Genomic DNA, 21210 nt, shown 5'->3' on the forward strand with positions numbered 1-21210 from the left:
GATTATGGTATTCAAAGTGGTCCCCTGTTGTAAGGCCCTTCATTGACTAAGAGGTGCAAAAGTGAATGCTCACTGGAAGAATTTAAACTCAATCCAGGCCTCCAAGAATTCTTACAGATGAAGTTCCAACACAAATGAGAAATGCATTGTAAAATAAGATCACAAAACATGCTAAGAAGCAAGGTACCGGGGCTTCCCTGGTGTCACAGTGGTTAAGAATCCGCCTGCCAATGCGGGTTCGACCCCTGGTCCGGGAAGATCCCACATGCTGCGGAGCAACTGTGCCCATGTGCCACAGCTATCAAACCTGTGCTCTAGAGCCCGCGAGCCACAACTACTGAGCCCACATGCCACAACTACTGAAGCACGTGCGCCTAGAGCCCGTGCTCTGCAACAAGAGAAGCCACTGCAATGAGAAGCTCACGCACCGCAACAAAGAGTAGCCCCTGCTCGCTGCAACTAGAGAAAGCCTGCACGCAGCAACGAAGATCTGGCGCAGCCAAAAATAAATAAAAATAAAATAAATGAATTTTTTTTTTAAAAAGCAAGGTATCATCTGTGAGAACAAGCAGAAAAAACAGAAGGTAGAAATAGAGCCTTTATGTATTCAGATAGAAGACTAAAAGACATGGACTTTGAAGTAACTAAGTTTAATGTGTGTTATGGACTGAATCATATCCCCCCTAAAATGTTGGGGCTTCCCTGGTGGCGCAGTGGTTGAGAATCTGCCTGCCGATGCAGGGGACACGGGTTCGTGCCCCGGTCCGGGAGGATCCCACATGCCGCGGAGCTGCTGGGCCCGTGAGCCATGGCCGCTGAGCCTGTGTGTCCGGACCCTGTGCTCCGCAGCAGGAGAGGCCACAACAGTGAGAGGCCCGTGTACCACAAATAAATAAATAAATAAATAAATAAATAAATAAAATGTATATGTTGAAGCCCTAACCCCCTGTGTGAAAGGATTTGGAGTAAGGAAGTAGTTAAGGTCAAATGAGGTCCTGAGGGTGGAGCCCCAACAGGATTAGTGTCTTTATAAGAAAAGACATCAGAAAGCTTGTTCTCTTTCTCCACCATCTGAGGACTCTGTCAGAAGTGCCATCTGTAAGCCAGGAAGAGAGCTCTCACCAGGAACCTGAGCATGGTGGTATCCTGATTCTGGATGTCCAGCTCCAGGCTGTGAATTCTGTTGTTTAAGCCACCTATCCTATGGTATTTTGTTATGGCAGCCCAAGATGACTAATACAATATGTTTACATAAATATAAGACAAACTTAAAATAGGAGCATGGAATAATTTGACAGAATTGAGAAAAGTCCACAGAAATTCTCAAAATTAAAATTATAATTACGGAAAGTAAAACACCTGTTTGAAAAGTGTGTTCCACCACTGAAAGTAGATTCTACCACTGAAGATAGAATTGGGTGAATTTATACAGAATATAAAGAGATTGAATATATGATAAGTTATGAGATATGATGGATATAATGAGAAGTTCTAGCATATCTCTAGTCATATTTCCAAAAGAAGATAATGGGGACGGGAAGATTGGAACCCTCATACATTGCCGGTGGGAATGTGAAATGCTGTAGCCACTTTAAAAAATGGTTTGATAATTCCTGAAAATCTTTAGAGTTAATGTATGATCTGGAAATTCCACTACTAGGTATTTATACAAGAGAAATGAAAACATACAGCCACACAAAAATTTATATACAGGGACTTCCCTGGTGGCACAGTGGTTAAGACTCTGCCTTCCCAATGCAGGGGGCCCGGGTTCGATCCCTTGTCCGGGAAATAGATCCCACATGCATGCGGCAACTAAGGAGCCAGCGAGCCACAACTAAGGAGCCTGCCTGCCACAACTAAGACCCAACACAACCAAATAAATAAATAAACATTTTTTTAAAAAGAAAAAACTATACACAAATGTTCATAGCATCATATTCACAATAGCCAAAAAGTAGAAACAACCCAAATGATGAATGGACAAACAAATGTGATATATCCATACAACAATATTATTTGTCAATAAAAAGTAATGAAGTACAAATAAATACTCCAACATGAATGAATCTCAAAACATTATGGTAAGTGAAACAAGCCACTAACAAATAGTTACATACTGTAGGGTTCTATTTATATGAAATTTCCAGAATAGGCAGAGAAATAGGAAAAGAAAGCAGATTAGTGGCTTCCCAGGACTAGGCAGCAGGTGAGGTAGGAATGGGGAGTGACTGCTAACAGGTACAAGAATTCTTTTGGGTGTAATGTGTTTTAAAATTAGATTATGGTCATGGCACACAACTCTAAATAAATATACTGAAAACCAGGAAACTATACACTTTATTTTTTTTTAAGATTTGTTTATTTATTTACACTGCGTTGGGTCTTCGTTGCTGCACATGGGCTTTCTTTAGTTGTGGTGAGCGGGTGCTACTCTTCGTTGCAGTGCGCAGGCTTCTCATTGTGGTGTCTTCTCTTGTTGTGGAGCACAGACTCCAGGTGCATGGGCTTCAGTAGTTGCATCACACAGTAGTTGTGGCTCCTGGGCTCTAGAGCACAGGCTCAGTAGCTGTGGCTCATGGGCTTAGTTGCTCCACAACATGTAGGATCTTCCCAGACCAGGGATCAAACCCGTGTCCCCTGCATTGGCAGGCAGATTCTTAACCACTGTGCCACCAGGGAAGTCTCAAAACTATACACATTAAACAAGTGAACTTTATGTTATATGAATTACATATCAATAAAGCTGTTTTAAAAAGAGGTAATAAATAGGAAAGAGCCAATATTCAAATTCATAATAACTGATAATTTTCCAGAAGAGTTGAAAACACATCTTTAGATGCAGGAAATCCAATGAATCCCAAGCAGGATGAATAAAAACAAAACACATATCTAGACTCATCATCAGATAACTAAAGAACACCAAAGAAAAAAAGAAGATTTCAAAAGCATCCAGAGACAAAAGACACATCACCTGCAGAGGAGCAATATTGATTGCTGTCTGACTTCTCAACAGCAGAAGATCTGATGGAAGCTGGCAGACAGTAGAATAACATCTTCATGTGCTGAGAGAAAATAAACTACAGTTCTAAACCATATACAAACCATATATAATATACATATTATATATTTCAATAAAGGGTTAAAAATTTTAAAAACTTCAGACAGATACAGATGGGAGATTACATCACCCACAGACCTTCACTAAAAGAAGTTTTAAGGGCTGTACTTCAGCCAAAAGGAAAATGAATGCATATGGAAATCTGAGGAGTATGAAGGAATGATGAACATATTGGAAAACATTTCAGTAACTCTAAGCAAACATTGTATAAAATTTTTTTTAATGTCCAGTTTGTGGAGGAATACAGGCTTGAATTAAAATAATAGACAACAGTATCATATAAAGTGGGGATGAGTTCATGAGTCCTAAGGTCCTTGATTGGTCTCCCTACAGGCAACTCATCACTTCTACTGCCCATCCCTATTGGATTGTGCTGCTGTTTGTTTTCCAATAAGTCCTTTGATTTGACCCTGCCTTTAATCTTTATCTTCTGACACACTGTCCCAGTTGCTACCGGTGCATGTCAGTGAATGACTGACTAGGCCTGTTGGAGCAGTTTTTCCTTTAAATATTAAAAAGCTTAAACAGTCTCGTACAAGGATTGGGTTCTTGAGAATTCCCTGGCAGTCCAGTGGATAGGACTCGGCACTATCACTGCTGGGACCTGGGTTCAATCCCTGATCAGGAAACTAAAATTCTGCAAACCGTGTGGTGTGGCCAAAAAGTAAAAACAGGATTGGGTTCTTAAAATTATCTTCATTCAAAACTATTCTTTTAGGGCTTCCCTGGTGGCGCAGTGGTTGAGAATCCGCCTGCCGATGCGGGAGACACGGGTTCGTGCCCTGGTCCGGGAAGATCCCACATGCCGCGGAGCAACTAAGCCCGTGAGCCATGGCTGCTAGGCCTGTGCGTCCGGAGCCTGTGCTCCGCAACGGGAGAGGCCACAACAGTGAGAGGCTCGCATACCGCAAAAAAAAAATAATAATAATAAAAATAAAATAAAATAATAAAAACTATTCTTTTAAAATTTTAGAATCATTTTTTTGATTCAAAACTGAAATATTAATTATATTAAAATTTAGAAAATTGAGAAAAATCTAAAGAAAATAAGTATCATATCATAAAACAAAAATTATTTTAAAAAACTTTAAACTGTTTGTAAAACACAACAAATAGATTAATGTAACAAATAGTTGTGTTTCCACCACTTAGAACTGAAAATTGCTAATACTTTGTCATATTTACTTCTAGTCACTTCCTTACATTTTCATAGCCTGGGATAAATTACAAATACAGGCCCACATACTTTATGTCTAAATATTTAAGATCTAAATCAGGACAACAAACTGTTAAAGTATATTTTACCCTCCTACACAGGTAAATAATTGTCCTGAACAAAAATTATGAGGCTATACTTTTTTGAAACTAAAAAGTAAGTAAATAACAAATATGATTTAACTTTTTTTTTTTTTTTTTTTTTTTTCCCGGTACACCGGCCTCTCACTGCTGTGGCCTCCTCTCCTGTTGCGGAGCACAGGCTCCGGACACGCAGGCTCAGCGGCCATGGCTCACGGGCCTAGCTGCTCCGCAGCATGTGGGATCTTCCCGGACCGAGGCACGAACCTGCGTCCCCTGCATCGGCAGGCGGATTCTCAACCACTGCGCCACCAGGGAAGCCCTGATTTAATTTTTTTAACATCTTTATTGGAGTATAATTGCCGTACATTGTTCTGTTAGTTTCTGCTGTATGTGTGGGAGTTTGCTGATGGACTTGTGATATTTAGATGATTACTAAACTAAAATATATATAATCTATGAATAATTATATATTTCCCACTAAGTTTTTTTTCTTACCTCCATTTCAGCAAATCACTAATAATCTTGTTACAGTCAAGATTTTCACATACTTTGTCTTCTATTGATCATAATGCCAAATTTGACAACTTTTCTTCAGCCATTGAGGTTCTTAGATAATTATTTTGTTAATTTCACTTCGGACAGTTTTTTCATCTACAGCAGTATCAACTGGAATTATCAGTAAAATTCTTATATATTTGCAACTCCTGTTACAAAGGGTTAATTTCCATAATACACAATAAGGTCCTACAAATTAACCAGAATATAAATCCAACAACTCAATAGAACAATAAGCAAAAGATATGTTTTATAGCCAGCTGTACTTCTTTTTCTTAAAATTGTTCACATTCTTTGCCTAGATGACCACTTTGTTGTCCCAATAACACATAGCTAAATAGTTCTTGTTTTACCTGCTGATATGTGATTATCACTTCATAATATGAATTCTCATACTTGTGAATCTATTTCTGAGTTCTTTATCACAGGACACTGATCCATTTGTGTATTACTACACAAATGCTCAATTATTTAAATTCTAAAGGTTTATGTAGATTTGTGTGTGAGAGTTTTTTTCCTATTGAATTGTAACTTACATACCATAAAATCTGCAATTCTTAGTTTTATAGCTAAAATGAAGTTTGACCTATATATAAACTTGTCTAACTACCACTCAGATTAGGATATGGAATATTTCCAGTACTCCATAAGAGTATCTTATGCTCCTTCCCTGTCAATACCCTTGAAATGCAACTGCTATACTGATGCCAATCATTTTTGCCTGTTTTTGAGTCTCACATATATGGATATCACATACAGGATTTTCTCTTTGTTTGGGTCTCTGCTCAGCATTATGTCTCAAAGATTTATCCATTTCATTACATTTAGTACCTTCTCATTGCTATGTAGAATTCTACTGTATGAAAAAGCACAGTTTATTGATCTATTTTACTGTTGATATACATTAGCATGCTTTCGATTTTGGAGATATTGTGAATAATCCTGCTTTGAATATTGTTGGATGTGTTTTTGATGGATATAAGCAATTGTTTATGTTGGAAACATACTCAGAGATTGAATTGCTAGGTCATAGAGTATAAGTTTATTCAGATTTATGAGACACTTTCAAACAGTTTTCCATAGTGGCTATAACAATTTAAACTTCCTAAAAAGTGTATGAGCGTACCAGTTGCTCCACATTAACATCAGCACTTGGTATTCTCTGTCTTTTAGGATGGGGTTGTAGTGGTATTGACTACGGTTTTAATTTTTGTCTCCCAGATTGTTGATAATACTGTACAGTTTTTCATCCATTTATTAGTGATTTGCCCATCCTCTTTTGTGCTGTGCTTGTTTAAATTTTAGCTCATTTTTGTGAAAATCACCTAACTTGTATTTAGTGAACTGCCGGAATATATTATATATTCTGTATAGGATTCCTTTGGTAGAGATGTACACTGCAAATATCTTTCCCATGCCCTTGGCTTGCATTTTTGCTTGCTCAATGTTGTGTTTTGATAGGGAATATTTAAGCTTCAATTTATTATATTTTCCTTCTGAGTGGTTGTAATTGATACCATATTTTTAATTTCATTTTCTACTTGTTAATTTCTAGTGTCTAGAAATACATTGATTTTTGTGTGTTGATCTTGTTTCCTGTGGCCTTGCTGCTGGGCTCACTTATTAATTTAGGAGGTTTTTGTTTTGTTTGTTTTAGATTCCTTGGGATTTTCTATGTAGATAATTATGTCATCTGGAAATAGGGACTGTTTTATTTCCTTCTTTCCAATTCGTGCCCCTTTTATTTTCTTTTATTGCCTTATTGTGCTGGCTTGGCCTTCCAGTACTATGTTGAACAAGAGTGGTAAGAGTGAGCATCCTTGGGACTTCCCTGGTGGTCTAGTGGTTAAGACTCTGCACTTCCACTGCAGGAGGCATGGGTTTGGTCCCTGGTCGCAGAACTAAGATCCCACAAGCCGCAGGGGGATAAAAAAGGAGTGAGTATCCTTGTCTTGTTCTTGAATTTAGGGAGAAATCATTCAGTCTTTCAACATTAAGTATAATATTACCTGACAGTTTTTTATATAGATGCTCTTTATTGAGATGAGGAAGATCCCCTTTATTCCTAGTTTGCTCGGTGTTTTTATCACAAACAGGAAACAGATTTTGTCAAATGTTTGTTTTTGCACCAACTGATATGATCATATGTGTTTTTTCTTCTTTGGCCTGTTGATATGGTGGTTACACTGATTGATTTTTGAATATTTAATCAATTTACATATGTTTTAAATTCCTCTCAGCAGTGTTATAGTTGTTAAGGTAGAGATCTTACACATCTTTTATTAGGTTTATTCCTGTGCATTTGATATTTTTGTTTGTAAATCGTATTACTTCTTTAATTTCATTTTCTAAATGTTTATTTTTGGTATAATTGGTATTATTTCTGTTGGTAGAAATATTTTTTTTTTACATTTTTGATTTTGTATCCAGCAACTTGATAAATTTACTTAATAATTACAATAGTTTTTTTTTGTTGTTTCTTTGGGTTTGTTTTTTTAAATTTTTTTTTTTTTTTTTTTTTTTTTTTTGCGATACGCGGGCCTCTCACTGTTGTGGCCTCTCCCGTTGCAGAGCACAGGCTCCGGACGCGCAGGCTCAGCGGCCATGGCTCACGGGCCCAGCTGCTCCGCGGCATGTGGGTTCTTCCTGGACCGGGGCACGAACCCGTGTCCCCTGCATCGGCAGGCGGATTCTCAACCACTGCGCCACCAGGGAAGCCCTGTTTTTTTAAATTTTGAACATATGAGTTTAATTACCTGCTAGACCATCCAGATGGAAATTTGTGGTAAATGGGTGGAAACAAAGGACAGGCATAAACTAAGGAGAGGCAGGCATCTTCAGACAAGTTTAGGTTTAGACATACACTAGATGGACTGTTTTTTAACATTTAAAATAAAACTTTTACCACAATAAATAAAACAATGTATTAAAACTCATTTCCAGGGGCTTCCCTGGTGGCACAGTGGTTGAGAGTCCGCCTGCCGATGCAGGGGACACGGGTTCGTGCCCCGGTCCAGGAAGATCCCACATGCCGCGGAGCAGCTGGGCCCGTGAGCCGTGGCCACTGAGCCTGCGCGTCTGGAGCCTGTGCTCCGCAACGGGAGAGGCCACAACGGTGAGAGGCCCGCGTACTGAAAAAAAAAAAAAAAAAAAAAAACTCATTTCCACAGTTGTCCAAATTATTTTTTTAATTATAATTTAATTTAAATTTTTTTTTCACCTTTTTTTTTTTTTTTTTTGGTGCTAGGCGGGCCTCTCACTGTTGTGGCCTCTCCCATTGCAGAGCACAGGCTCCGGACGAGCAGGCTCAGTGGCCACGGCTCACGGGCCCAGCCGCTCCGCGGCATGTGGGATCTTCCCAGACCAGGGCACGAACCCGTGTCCCCTGCATCGGCAGGCGGATTCTCAACCACTACGCCACCAGGGAAGCCCCATTTTTTCACCTTTCTTTAACTGTCAAGTTTTCTTTGGCAAATTTATTCAAAACACTAAATTTTCATTTTAGAACCTAGTTTATACTTATATAACAGAGGCCCTAAATTGATCCAGGTTCACCAGGATACCTTTCTCTAAGCCCTAATGGTTTACATCTTCCCTTTAAAATGTATAAATATCTTTTAATTACATTGTCATCCACAAAGACATTCTGGAGAAAAAATTAAGAATTAAACACCTATAAATTCTTCTTCATTTCTGTTATAGTGTAGAAATTTATCATCTAACCCATAGTGGTCTATCAGCTGAGTAAGGCTTAGTTTCTTGTTCTCCTCAGACATAGCTGACTGCAGCTCATAAAGCAACAGCTGACTACAGCTTCTCCAGTTCTTTATTAACATCTGTAACTGAGACAGGTCATTCTTTGATCTATACATTTTGACTAGTTTTAGCCTCCGAAGAAGGTCTTCTTTCTCCTGAATCTGCTTCACCAATTTTGCTTTTTCTTTGTTTAATCCATGTTTGGGAAGATTCTCATTCATAAAGTCATTCCGGAGATCACTGCCTGACTCAGAATCAAGTGATTTAGATGCACATGCATCAAATATTCTTTTTTTTTTTTTTTTTTTTTTTGGTGGTACGCGGGCCTCTCACTGCTGTGGCCTCTCCCGTTGCGGAGCACAGGCTCCGGACGCACAGGCTCAGTGGCCATGTCTCACGGGCCCAGCCGCTCCGCGGCATGTGGAATCTTTCCGGACCAGGGCACGAACCCGTGTCCCCTGCATCCGCGGGCGGATTCTCAACCACTGCGCCACCAGGGAAGCCCTCATCGATATTCTTGAAGGTATTTTTCAAATATGTACTTTCTTCAAATTCACTGTCTATGTGTTTAAAATTTTCTTGAAATTCCAAACAGTTTTCTTCTGTTGAAGGTGCTGGTTTCTCTGAAAAGGTCTGATCATTTTCTTCACTCTCTACTGTAACTCGTTTTACCACACCATAACAAGAATTAAATGAAGATCTAGTTTTCCTTAATCGTTCCCTAAGGGTTGCACTCGTAGGTTGTTTTCTTGAACTGCTTGTACGGGGAGATGGTGGATTGGCACCAGCCTGTGGAGTGCTAGGTAACACCACAGCTGCATCTGATGGACTTTCCATCTTGAAATCTTGCTTTACTTTCCTGTCTGCATCATCTTCGATTAAGCAGCGAAGAGACCCCAGCTGCTGCCGGCAGCCCTGAGTCTCAGAGCACAATAGGTTTTCTGTAGATTCTTTTTTATTTTCTAGGTACTCAATCACATTTCTGTGAATAAGTACAATTTTAGTTTTTTCTTCTTTTCTACTCTTTATTTTTATTTGTTTTACTTGATTTATTGCACTGCTTAGGATCTCCAGTACAAAACTGAATAAATGTGATAGTGGACATCCTTGATTTATTTATGAGATCAGTGGGAAAATATTCAATATTTCACCTTTGAGTAGGATTTCGATGACAGATTTTTGGGGGGTTTTTCCCCCATGTTCGAAATTCAGAACCATTAAAAAAAAATGTCCTTTAGCCCCATATAAATTATTAAGACCTGCTACTGTAAACTCAGAAGACAGTTTTAAAAAATGACCAATAGAGAATAAGTAAAATAATTTACTTTTGATTATTTACATTTTGAGAATGTAGCCCATGTTTCAAGTTTTTTAAGTATTTTAAATCAAAGTAAAATTTTCATAGATAAAAATCCACATGTATATAATTATGTATATAATTAAATGAATTATAATATACTCATATATCCAGTACCATAATCAAGATTTAAAACATTTTTATTTCCCCCTTGAATTTTGTCATGCCTCCTTTCAGTCACTACACACAGCATATAGACAACCATTGTTCTGATTTCTGTCATGGTTTTAGTTTTGTTTGTTCTAAATTTTCACTTACATGGAATTGTAGAGCATGTATTCTTTTGTGTTTTGGCTTATTTGCTCAGCAAAATATTTTCAATGTACCATAAATACCATACAGTTTTATTTATTCATCTATTTGATGAACATTTAAGCTGTTTCTAGTTTGAAGGTATTATAAATAAAGCTACTATAAACATTTCCATACAAGTAAGTCCTTTTGTGAACCCAAATTTTAGTTTCTGGTGGGATAATACCTAGGACAGGAACTGTTGAGTTATGATGGATTAAGTCTATGTTTAACTTTATAAGAAGCTTCAAAACAGTTTATCATACTGGTAGTGCTGTTCTCCATTACCACTAGCAATATATGAGTTCCAAATGTTCTGTATCCTCAACAACATTTGGTGTTAGTCTTTTTTTTTTTTTTTTTTGCGGTACGCGGGCCTCTCACTGTTGTGGCCTCTCCCCTCGCGGAGCACAGGCTCCGGACGCGCAGGCCCAGCGGCCATGGCTCACGGACCCAGCCGCTCCGCGGCATGTGGGATCCTCCCGGACCGGGGCACGAACCCGTGTCTCCTGCATCGGCAGGCGGACTCCCAACCACTGCGCCACCAGGGAAGCCCGTGTTAGTCTTTTTTAAATTTATCTTTTTCTTTCTCCTCCTTCTTTTTTGTAATAACCTCTTCATCAGATTAAGGAGGTTCTCCTCTATTCCTAATCTCCTCTGGGACTGTATCATTTATAGGTGTTAAATCTTATCAAATACTTTTTCTGCATTTATTGAGAAACATATAATTCTTATTAATTTTATTAATGTGGTAAATTATATTGGTTGATGTTTTAACAAATTTATTGAAGCACAATTTACATACCTTAAAATCACCAATTTTAAATGTACAGTTGATGAGTTTTAGGAAAGGTACACCATTGTACAACCACTATAACAAACTATCACCCAAAATGTTTCCTTGCTCTCCCTTGCAGTTCTTTCCTATTCTTATTCCAGACTCTAAGCAACCTCTGAAATGCTTTCTGTCTGTGTAATTTTGTTATTTCTAGAAATTCTATATAAGTGAAATCATAAAATATGTGGCCTTTCGTGTCCTTTCCCACATGGCAATGAACTGAGGCCTCCTGCCAACAACCATGTAAGTAAGCCATCTTCAAAGCTGATTATCTGGTCTCCATCAAACCTCCAGATGACTGTAGCCTCAGGTGATATCTTGACTTCAGCTCCATGAGAGACCCTGAGAGCTATCTGAGCAATTCTCAAACGCCAGATCCATACTATGAGATAATAAATATTTTTTGTTTCAACCATTAAATACTGAGGTAATTCATTATACAGCAATAGAAAAGTAATACACTTGCATTCCTGGAACAAGTCCAGTTGGTCATGATTATCCCTTTTACATAACGCTATATTCAATTTTCTATTATTTTACATAGAATTATTGTTTAGTTTCATGAAAGATAATGGTCTATAATTTTCCTATCTTGTAATGTCCTATTCAGTTTTTGGTATCAAAATTGTGCTGACTCATAAAATGAATTGGGAAATTCCCTTAACATTTTTATGACCTGAAAGAGTTTTTGGAAAAACTAGTACTTTTTCTTTATTACATATTTAGAGGAATTCAGGAATGAATACATTTAAATCTGAGGTTTTCTCTAGAGAAAGTTTAAAAATTACAAATAGAATTTCTTTTATAGATATGGAACTATTCAAAAATTTTTTCTTCTTATTTCAGTTTTGTTAACTTTTGTTTGTGCAGGAATTTATCCATTTTATTCTGTCAAATTCATTGCCACAAAGTTATTCCTAATATCTTCTTATCTTTATGTTGTAGGATTTGTAGAATTCTTGATATTCATAATTAGTGCTCTCTTTTTTCCATCAATCTTTCTATGGATTTATTGATTTTAATAATCTCAGCAAAGAAACTTAGACTTTGTTATATTTCTCTATTATATGTTTACTTCCCATTTTATTGATCTCTGCTTTTATCTTTATTATTTCCTTCTTTCTACTTTATTTAGGTTTATTTCTTATTCTTTTTCTAGCCTCAAAACTTGGGAGTGTTCATAATTTATTTTCAACCTTTCCCTTTTTTTTTGTAATACATACGTTTAACATTTAAAATTTCTCTCTAGGCACTGCTTTAGATGTTTCCTACACATTTGTATATGTAGTATTTTTTTGGCTATTATTCAATTTAAAATATTTTTCTAACATTCATTGTGATTTATTTTCTGATCCATAGGCTATTAAAAAGTGAGTGCTTAACTTCCAAATCTCTGGAGAGTTTCTAATAATCTTTTGTAAGATTGATTTATAGTTTAAATCAACTGTGTTCAGAGAATATATTTTATATTCTTGGTATTCAAAGTGTGATTCATGAGCCCAATAACATCAGTATCATTTGGGGGCTTGTTGGAAATTTAAAATCTACAGTTTTTCAAGATCCTGGTTGATATCTATGCTGACTAAAGTTTGAAAAGCACTACTCCATACTATTTCAATCCTTTGAAGTGTGCTGAGGCTTGATTTACAACTCATCTTATAGTCTATTTTGATGTTCCATCTGTATTTGAAATAGTTCACATTATGCAGTGGTTCAGTGTGCTGTTCTATAAATATTTATTAAGTCAGGATGGTTAATCATACATTTCAAATCTTTTATATCCTCATTGAGTTTTTGTCTCCTTATTCTATTAGTTCTTGAAAGAAGTCTGTTAAAATTTCCAACTATGTTTGTGGATTTGTGTATTTCTTCTTTTAGTTCTATTAACTTTTGTTTATATATTTTCTTTTCTTTTCTTTTTTTTTTTTTTTTGGTATGCGGGCCTCTCACTGTTGTGGCCTCTCCTGTTGCGGAGCACAGGCTCCGGATGCCCAGGCTCAGCGGCTATGGCTCACAGGCCCAGCTGCTCTACGGCATGCAGGATCCTCCCGGACCGAGGCACGAACCCACATCCCCTGCATTGGCAGGCGGACTCTCAACCACTGCACCACCAGGGAAGCCCAGTATTTATCTTTTTTTTTTTTGCATTACACGGGCCTCTCACTGTTGTGGCCTCTCCCTTTGTGGAGCACAGGCTCCGGACGCGCAAGCTCAGCGGCCATGGCTCACGGGCCCAGCCGCCCAGTGGCATGTGGGATCCCCCTGGACCGGGGCACGAACCCGTGTCCCCTGCATTGGCAGGCGGACTCTCAACCACTGCACCACCAGGGAAGCCCAGTATTTATCTTTTAATTGTAGTTTTCATCCATTTATATTTAATGTATATACTTAGTAATATACCTGAGTTTAAATCAACCATCCTTTTATTTATTTTCTGTTTGTCCATTCTATTTCTTTGTTTCTTCATTGCTCCTTTCTTGCCCTGTTTTGGATTAACAATTTTTTTTAAATTTTATTTTATTTTTTTGGCCACGCCATAAGGAATGCAGGATCTTAGTTCCCTGACCAGGGATTGAACCTGCGCCCTCTGCAGTGGAGGCATGGAATATTAACCACTGGACTGCCAGGGAAGTCCCAATTTTTTTTTTTATTTTTAATTCTTTTCTCTATTAGTTTTTGAGTCATATGTTCTTTTATTATTCATTTAGTGGTTACCAAATAAATGACACTATGTCCCTTGACTTGTTAAAGTCTACTTAAATTAATACTTTTGCCACTTCCTGAACAATGCAGGAAGTTTACAACAGTTTAATTCTATTTATCTCCTTCTCATCTTTTTTTTCTTTTGTTCTTTTCTTTGGCCACCCTGCACAGCTTGTGGGATCATATTTCCCCAACCAGATATCGAACCTGGGACCCCAGCAGTGGAAGTGCAGAGTCCTAACCATTGGACCACCAGGGAATTCCCATATCTCTTTCTTATCTTTTATGTTATTGTTGTCACACATTTTATTACTACTTATATATATATATATATATTTTTTTTTTTTTTTTTTTGCGGTATGTGGGCCTCTCCCGTTGTGGAGCACAGGCTCCAGACGTGCAGGCTCAGCGGCCATGGCTCACGGGCCCAGCCGCTCCGCGGCATGTGGGATCTTCCCAGACCGGGGCACGAACCCGTGTCCCCTGCATCGGCAGATGGACTCTCAACCACTGTGCCACCAGGGAAGCCCTACTACTTATATTTTAATATCCACATGACATTATTATTATTTTTATTATCAGTAAAGATTCATTTATATTATCTACATATTTATCCTTTCCCATGGTCTTTATTTCTTCCTTCAGTTTCATGCTTCAATCTGAGATCATTTTCATTCAGTCTGAGGAATTCCCTTGAGTCTTTCTTATAGTGCAAGTCTTCTGGTGACAAAGTTTTTCATCAGAAACTTTGTTTGAAAAATAGTTTGTTTGAAGAATTTTACCTTAATTTTGAAGGATGAAATTCCAAGTTGGCAGATTTCTTTAAAATTTCAGTACTTTGAAGATATCATTCCCTGTCTTCTGTCTTTCATAGTTTCTGCTGAGAAGGTAGCTGAGTTTTATTGTTTTATTTTGAGGGTAGCATGCCTTTTTGCCCTCTATTTGCTTATGTTTTACTCTTTGCCTTTGATTTTAAGCAGTTTGTTTTTATTATTTATTTATTTATTTTAGATGTATTGAGATATAATTTACAAATGAAATTGTAATTCAGCAGTTTGACTATAGATACAGCTTTCTTTATACTTATCCAACTTGGAGTTTGAAGAACTCTTTGAATTTGTAGTTTGATACATTTCATTAGGTTTGGAAATCTGGGGGTTAGTATATCTTTAAACATTCTTCTGTTCCTATTTCTTCTTCTCTCCTTCTGGAATTCCAATTATATATGTGTTAGATCTTCACATTGTATCCTATACTTATCTTATACTGTTTTATAATATTCATTGTTTTTCCCACTCTGAATTTCAACCTGTATATTTTCACTTCCAGTTTATTAATCCTGTTTTTTGCTGTGTGGTAATCTGCCCTTAAGCCCATCTCCTGAATTCTTAATTTCAGTTACAATTTATTTTATACTTCCAGAAGTTCCATTTGACTTTTTAAAAATAGTTGTCAGTTATCTGTCAAATTGTTTTTATTTTTTACACATTAGTATGGTTATTTAAAATCCTTGTTTGGTGTTTCCCTGGTGGCGCAGTGGTTGAGAGTCCGCCTGCTGATGCAGGGGACACGGGTTCGTGCCTCGGTCTGGGAAGATACCACATGCGGTGGAGTGGCTGGGCCCATGAGCCATGGCCGCTGAGCCTGTGCGTCCAGAGCCTGTGCTCTGCAACAGGAGAGGCCACAACAGTGAGGCCCACCCACGTACCGCAAAAAAAAAAAAAAAAAAGAAGGAAATTCTGGTATATGCTATCAAAACAACATAGATAGGCACTTCCCTGGTGGTCCAGTGGTTAAGAATCTGCCTTCCAATGCAAGGAACACAGGTTCGATCCCCGTTTGGGGAACTAAGATCCCACATGCCGCAGGGGCAACCAAGCCCATGTGCCACAATTACTGAGCCTGCATGCCACAACTACCGAGCCTTAATGCTGCAACTACTGAGCTTGTGTGCTCTGGAGCCCACACACCACAATTAGAGAGCCCAGGTGCTTCAACTACTGAGCCCATGTGCCACAGCTAGAGAGAAGCCCGCATGCCACAACTAGAGAGAAGCCTGCATGCTGCAATCAAGAGTCCGTATGCCACAATGTAAGATCCCATGTGCTGCAACAAAGACCTGTCACAGCCAAAAATAAATAAATAAATAAACATTTTAAAAAATACAACATAGATAAACTTTAATGGCATTATGCTAAGTGAAATAAGCCAGTTACAAGAAGACAAATACTGTGTGATTCAACTTATATGAAGTACTTAGAGTAGTCAGATTCATAGAGGTAGAAAGTAGAATGGTAGTTGCCAGGGACTGGGGGAGGGAGGAGTGTGGAATGAAGACTTGTTGTTTAATGGATATAGATTTTCAGTTGTGCAAGATGAAAAGGGTTCTGGAGATTGCACAACAATATAAATGCTTTTAACACTATTGAACTGTATACTTTTAAATGGTTAAGATGGTAAATTTTATGTTGAATGTATTTTACAATTAAAATAATAAAAAATTTCAACTATTAAAAAAAGTATTGGCCTTTCTCACCTTCTGAGATGGCCCACACTCTGTCTGTGGAGGGTGTTTCTCTCTAAATAAATCCACTTCTTACCTATCACTTTGTCTCTCACTGAATTCTTTCTGTGATGAGACATGAAGAACTTGAGCTTCATTAAGTCCTGAAACCAGGTGTGTGATCTCAGTTGGGAAGACTGTGGGTTTTGGCTGGGTTCGAGTCCCAGCTGTGTGGGTTCAAGTCCCATTCAGGGTTTTGGCCAAGTTCAAGTCCCGGCCGCATGAGTTCAAGTCTCAATCTGGGTTTTGGCTGGGTTCTAGTCCCGGCACATGGGTTCAAGTCCCAATCTGAGGTGCATGGTTTCAGCTGGTGACCACGAAGGGACAGTGATAAGGTAAGAAAATGTTGAGAGTTAGGTCTTGGTCCTAAAGAGGCCCGTGGTACACCATGAGCCAGGCATATTGGGGAAGACAATCTGCCCATGTCTGCTCATTTTTGACCGAGAGGTCAACCCCGTATACTTATGCACATCCAACAGCAGATCCAGGACAGAATTGTTAATCTGTATACTCTTCTCCTTGACTCTGAGGTTTTTCTCCTACATTCTTGCATTTTTATTCATTCCTGCTCTACTTCTTTCTCTTTTCTGTTAACCCCAGAAGACCTGTGTGACCACCAAGGTGTACTTTTTATTGCTTTTACTCCCCTCCCTCTGACCCTTACAAGTGCTGACCCTTTATTCCCAACTTATAGCTACACCAACTCCCACTCATCATCAACACCATTGAGGACATCTTCTGTGCGTTTCGTTGCGACTTTGGGGGCACTAACACCTGATTGGGAGACTACCTTGGAAGGGATAGCATCTAAAATCATAAATGCAAACATTGACCAAATTGTGTGGTGGATTTTGACTTAAGTGTGGAATTTTGAGTAGCTCAGGAATTAGAGATGTCACCACAGGCTTGTCTGAAAAGGGTCAGGCTGTATCAATCCCAACCAATACCCCTCTGGGCCATAAACTCCAGGATTGGGAAAGATTTGGAAACAGGAATTAAAAGGAAAAAACTTAGTAGGTTATGTAATCAGGTTTGGCCACAATATGAGTTAGGAAATTTAAAATGGAGTGAAGTACCCTATGTTCAAATTTTCATGGCCTTGTATCTAGGCAATGGAACCCAAAAGGAATTTAAGGCATGTGTAGCCTGGAGGGATAATTCTAGGAAGGATATAGAGCACATTCTATCTGACTCACCCTACAGGGCCATGGATCTCGAACGAACGAATGTGGATCCCTCCTCCTCTGAGGTACAGGCCCTTTTGACTATGCATTTCATAACCTAGTCTGTCCCAGACATTAGGCACAAAATTCAGAAAGCAACTGCTGGTCCTCAGACTCCAATGAATGATTTGTTCCAATTGGCTTTTTAGGCTTTCAGTAAGAGGGATATGGCCAAAAAGCCTGAATGCACCCAGAGAAATATGCAAAAGGCCCAAATGATTACATTGGCTTTGTCTGCTCAAAGACTGCCAAAGGGGAAGTTGGCTTTTCTGGGCTAATCTGGCCCTGGCAGACCACAAGGCCACAGGTACCTATACAAGGCCAGTGTACCCTGTGCAGACAAAAGGCACTGGGGGGAAGATTGTGATTGATGTGCCCTTTGCAAACAGCCAGGGCACTGGAAGAGGGAATGCCCCAGATGCCAGAGAGTGATGGGGCCCCCTCAGCAATCAATGGTTTTGCAATCAGAAGACTGAAGGGGCCCAAGGCCGAAAGTGGCTCTGCCTAGAGATACCATCTACATAACTAATGTCTAGCCTCCGGTGGTCATTGATGTGGTGGGCTACTTGATAGAATTTCTTAAAGACACTGGTGCAACCTTCTCGGTCTTAACCCAAAGGATTGGGAACCTTAGCAATCATAAAGAATACGTAATGGTGTTGTCAGGGACGAGACAGGGGCACACTTTCCTGGAACCCCTTTTGTGCAAGATCAGTGGCCAACTGTTTTTACATTCCTTTCTGTTTGTGCCTGACTGTCCCATCCCTTTAATGGGAAGAGATTCATTAACTAAGTTAGGGGCCATTCTGTTTCTCGAGGGGCAAGGGAACACCCTCATCACCAAATGATTCTAACAAAAAGCAAAAAGGAACATATAAAATCTGAAGCTAAAACAGAAGCCTTAATAGACCCTAGAATGTGGAATATCGAGGTTCCAGGCTTGGCCAAAGATATCCAGCTGGTGATTATTAAGTAAAAAGGGTTATATAGTGTCTAAATATAAGGTACAAATTTCTTAAACCTAGGGAAGATCCTCGAAAATGTTTGTAAGTAGATTACCAAAATAGGAGGCCACTGGTCTGACTAAACTGACCATAGCTGATATTCAGAGTCTGATAGGAATTTTGGAAGAGGCCTTCTCCCCTAAACTACATGAGGAAAAGTAAAACTTTCCAACATAAGTGAATGGGTATGTCAGTCCTTCAGTATCATTGAGGTAACCACCCAATTCTTTGAAAAAGAAAACAAATCTGTCCTTGATTTACAAATGTAGTCTTTCTGGACCAGAGGTGTGGCTCCAAAAATAATCCAAAGCCCACCAATCCTTTTACCACTCCCCAAATCTTCCCTATTTATCTTAAGAGGCTTGTAAATATTAAACAAAGGGGAAACAAAATCATCCTAGGAGGAACTTACCTGTTTCTTTGAGATGCAAATGTCCTATCTGGTCTTCTCTAGAATGCTTACCTCTGCCATCTTTGTAAATGCAAATTTTAAAAAGAGGGTATGTTTCCATTGAATTACTTAACAATGTATTCCTATAGTACAGCTAAGAGATGCACACACATCAATGGTTATCATTAAAATATAAATAGGAACACATCCACATACTTCCCTCCCTTTTATACATACCTCCTTCCTAATACTTTAATAGTTTAGATAGGATAATGAATCCTCTTAAAAGCATTATAATTTGTGTACTCTGTTGCTTTATGTCTCTCTTTTTTTTTAAAGAATCAATTTTATTTATTAATTTATTTTTGGTTGTGTTGGGTCTTCATTGCTGCATGCCGGCTTTCTCTAGTTGCGGTGAGCTGGGGCTACTCTTCATTGCAGTGCGTGGGCTTCTCATTGTGGTGGCTTTTCTTGTTGTGGAGCATGGGCTCTAGGCACGGGGGCTTCAGTAGTTGTGGCACATGCGCCCAGTAGTTGTGGCTCATGGGCTCTAGAACGCAGGCTCAGTAGTTGTGGCGCACAGGCTTAGTTGCTCCATGGCATGTGAGATGTTCCTGGACCAGGGCTCAAACCCATATCCCCTGCATTGGCAGACAGATTCTTAACCACTGCACCACGAGGGAAGTCCCTATGTCTCTCTTTTTTTTTTTGCAGTACGCGGGCCTTTCACTGTTGTGGTCTCTCCCATTGCGGAGCACAGGCTCCAGATGCACAGGCCCAGTGGCCATGGCTCACAGGCCCAGCCGCTCCGCGGCACGTGGGATCTTCCCGGACCAGGGCACAAACCCGTGTCCCCTGCATCAGCAGGCGGACTCTCAACCACTGCGCCACCAGGGAAGCCCCGCTATGTCTCATTTTTAATTGAACATTAAGGGAATGTAGTATTTTAATCATAACTCTGCCAATATCTTTATCTAGAGGCCTGTTGCCATTTTTGTCTTTTCTGAAATTTTTGTCGCCAAGAAAGGATTACATTATTTTTTTCCTTCCAGATTGAGTTGATGTAGTGTATTTTTGGTTATCAAAATACTCATAGCTTTGAGACTTTGAAATGGTAAATATTCATGATGTGTGAAAAAGCATGATACATAACTGTATGATCTTAATTACATATAAATGGATGCTTAGTTGTGTTTAAATACACAAATGAGACCTAGAAGGACACATCAAATGGTAAACTGCTTGTGATGATGGATGACTTTGTTTTTGCTTCTTGTGTTCTTTGTTTTCCTATTATGCACATGTTAACTTTTAAGAAATAAATGTTATTTTTAAAGCCTTAAAAAAAATAAAAAGAGGGTGAAGTAATTTAGATTTGACTTGCCAAGGATAAATAGAAATCTTAAGTGTCTTTTCTGTAAACACTAGTAAAAAGGGTTTAGCCATCTAGGCAGGTGACCTTGATTTGTTCCATCTGCTAGAAGCCCAATTTGAATCCAGCCCCTTGTAACTGATGGCTTTTATGTTGCACCTGACTCAGGACTGAAATTTTGGAATGAGAATTATGAGGCCTCTGTGTTTGTCTGTGTGTTCATATGTTCCTACATGTGCACTGTAGGTGTATGGTGTCGCCAAAAATTAATTCATAAAAGACCTCTACTTAATTGGCTTTTAAAAAATTAAGTGCTTATATAAATACTCAGAAATAAAAAACCATCTGGCCAAAATGAATTTCAGGTTCATATTCAGTACTAAACTGATATCTGGTATTGAAGGTGGCTTTAAGCTTGTTAATTTTATTAATATAGACATGTTAGAGTCATCAATGTCAAGTATAATACTTCTGTTGTACCTAGGTTTATTAGAGGTCAAATAAGACCTTATTCTGTTACAAATTTGTCAACAAGAAAAGTAACTCAATGTGAAAAAAACTTTTAAGAAGAGTAAAATATGTGTTTTTAGTAAAAGAAGGTGTGAAGAATGAAAAATACTGAAAAGAGTTTTCATGATCAGGATTTTCTAAGACTGGATTTAATTTAGTTGGGTAAATGGATTTTGTTAGGAATGGGCTAGAACAAGACTGGATTTTTTTTCTCCCTCCAAAGTATT

General features: G+C 38.6%; 1 pseudogene; it reads right to left on the reverse strand.

Moving 5' to 3' along the window:
• Nucleotides 1-8640: 8640 nt before the first annotated feature.
• Nucleotides 8641-9930, reverse strand: LOC131760243 (swi5-dependent recombination DNA repair protein 1 homolog pseudogene; annotated as a pseudogene).
• Between the last annotated feature and the right edge of the window lie 11280 nt (nt 9931-21210).

Source organism: Kogia breviceps, chromosome 7, assembly GCF_026419965.1.
Source record: "Kogia breviceps isolate mKogBre1 chromosome 7, mKogBre1 haplotype 1, whole genome shotgun sequence".
Taxonomy (NCBI): Eukaryota; Metazoa; Chordata; class Mammalia; order Artiodactyla; family Physeteridae; genus Kogia; species Kogia breviceps.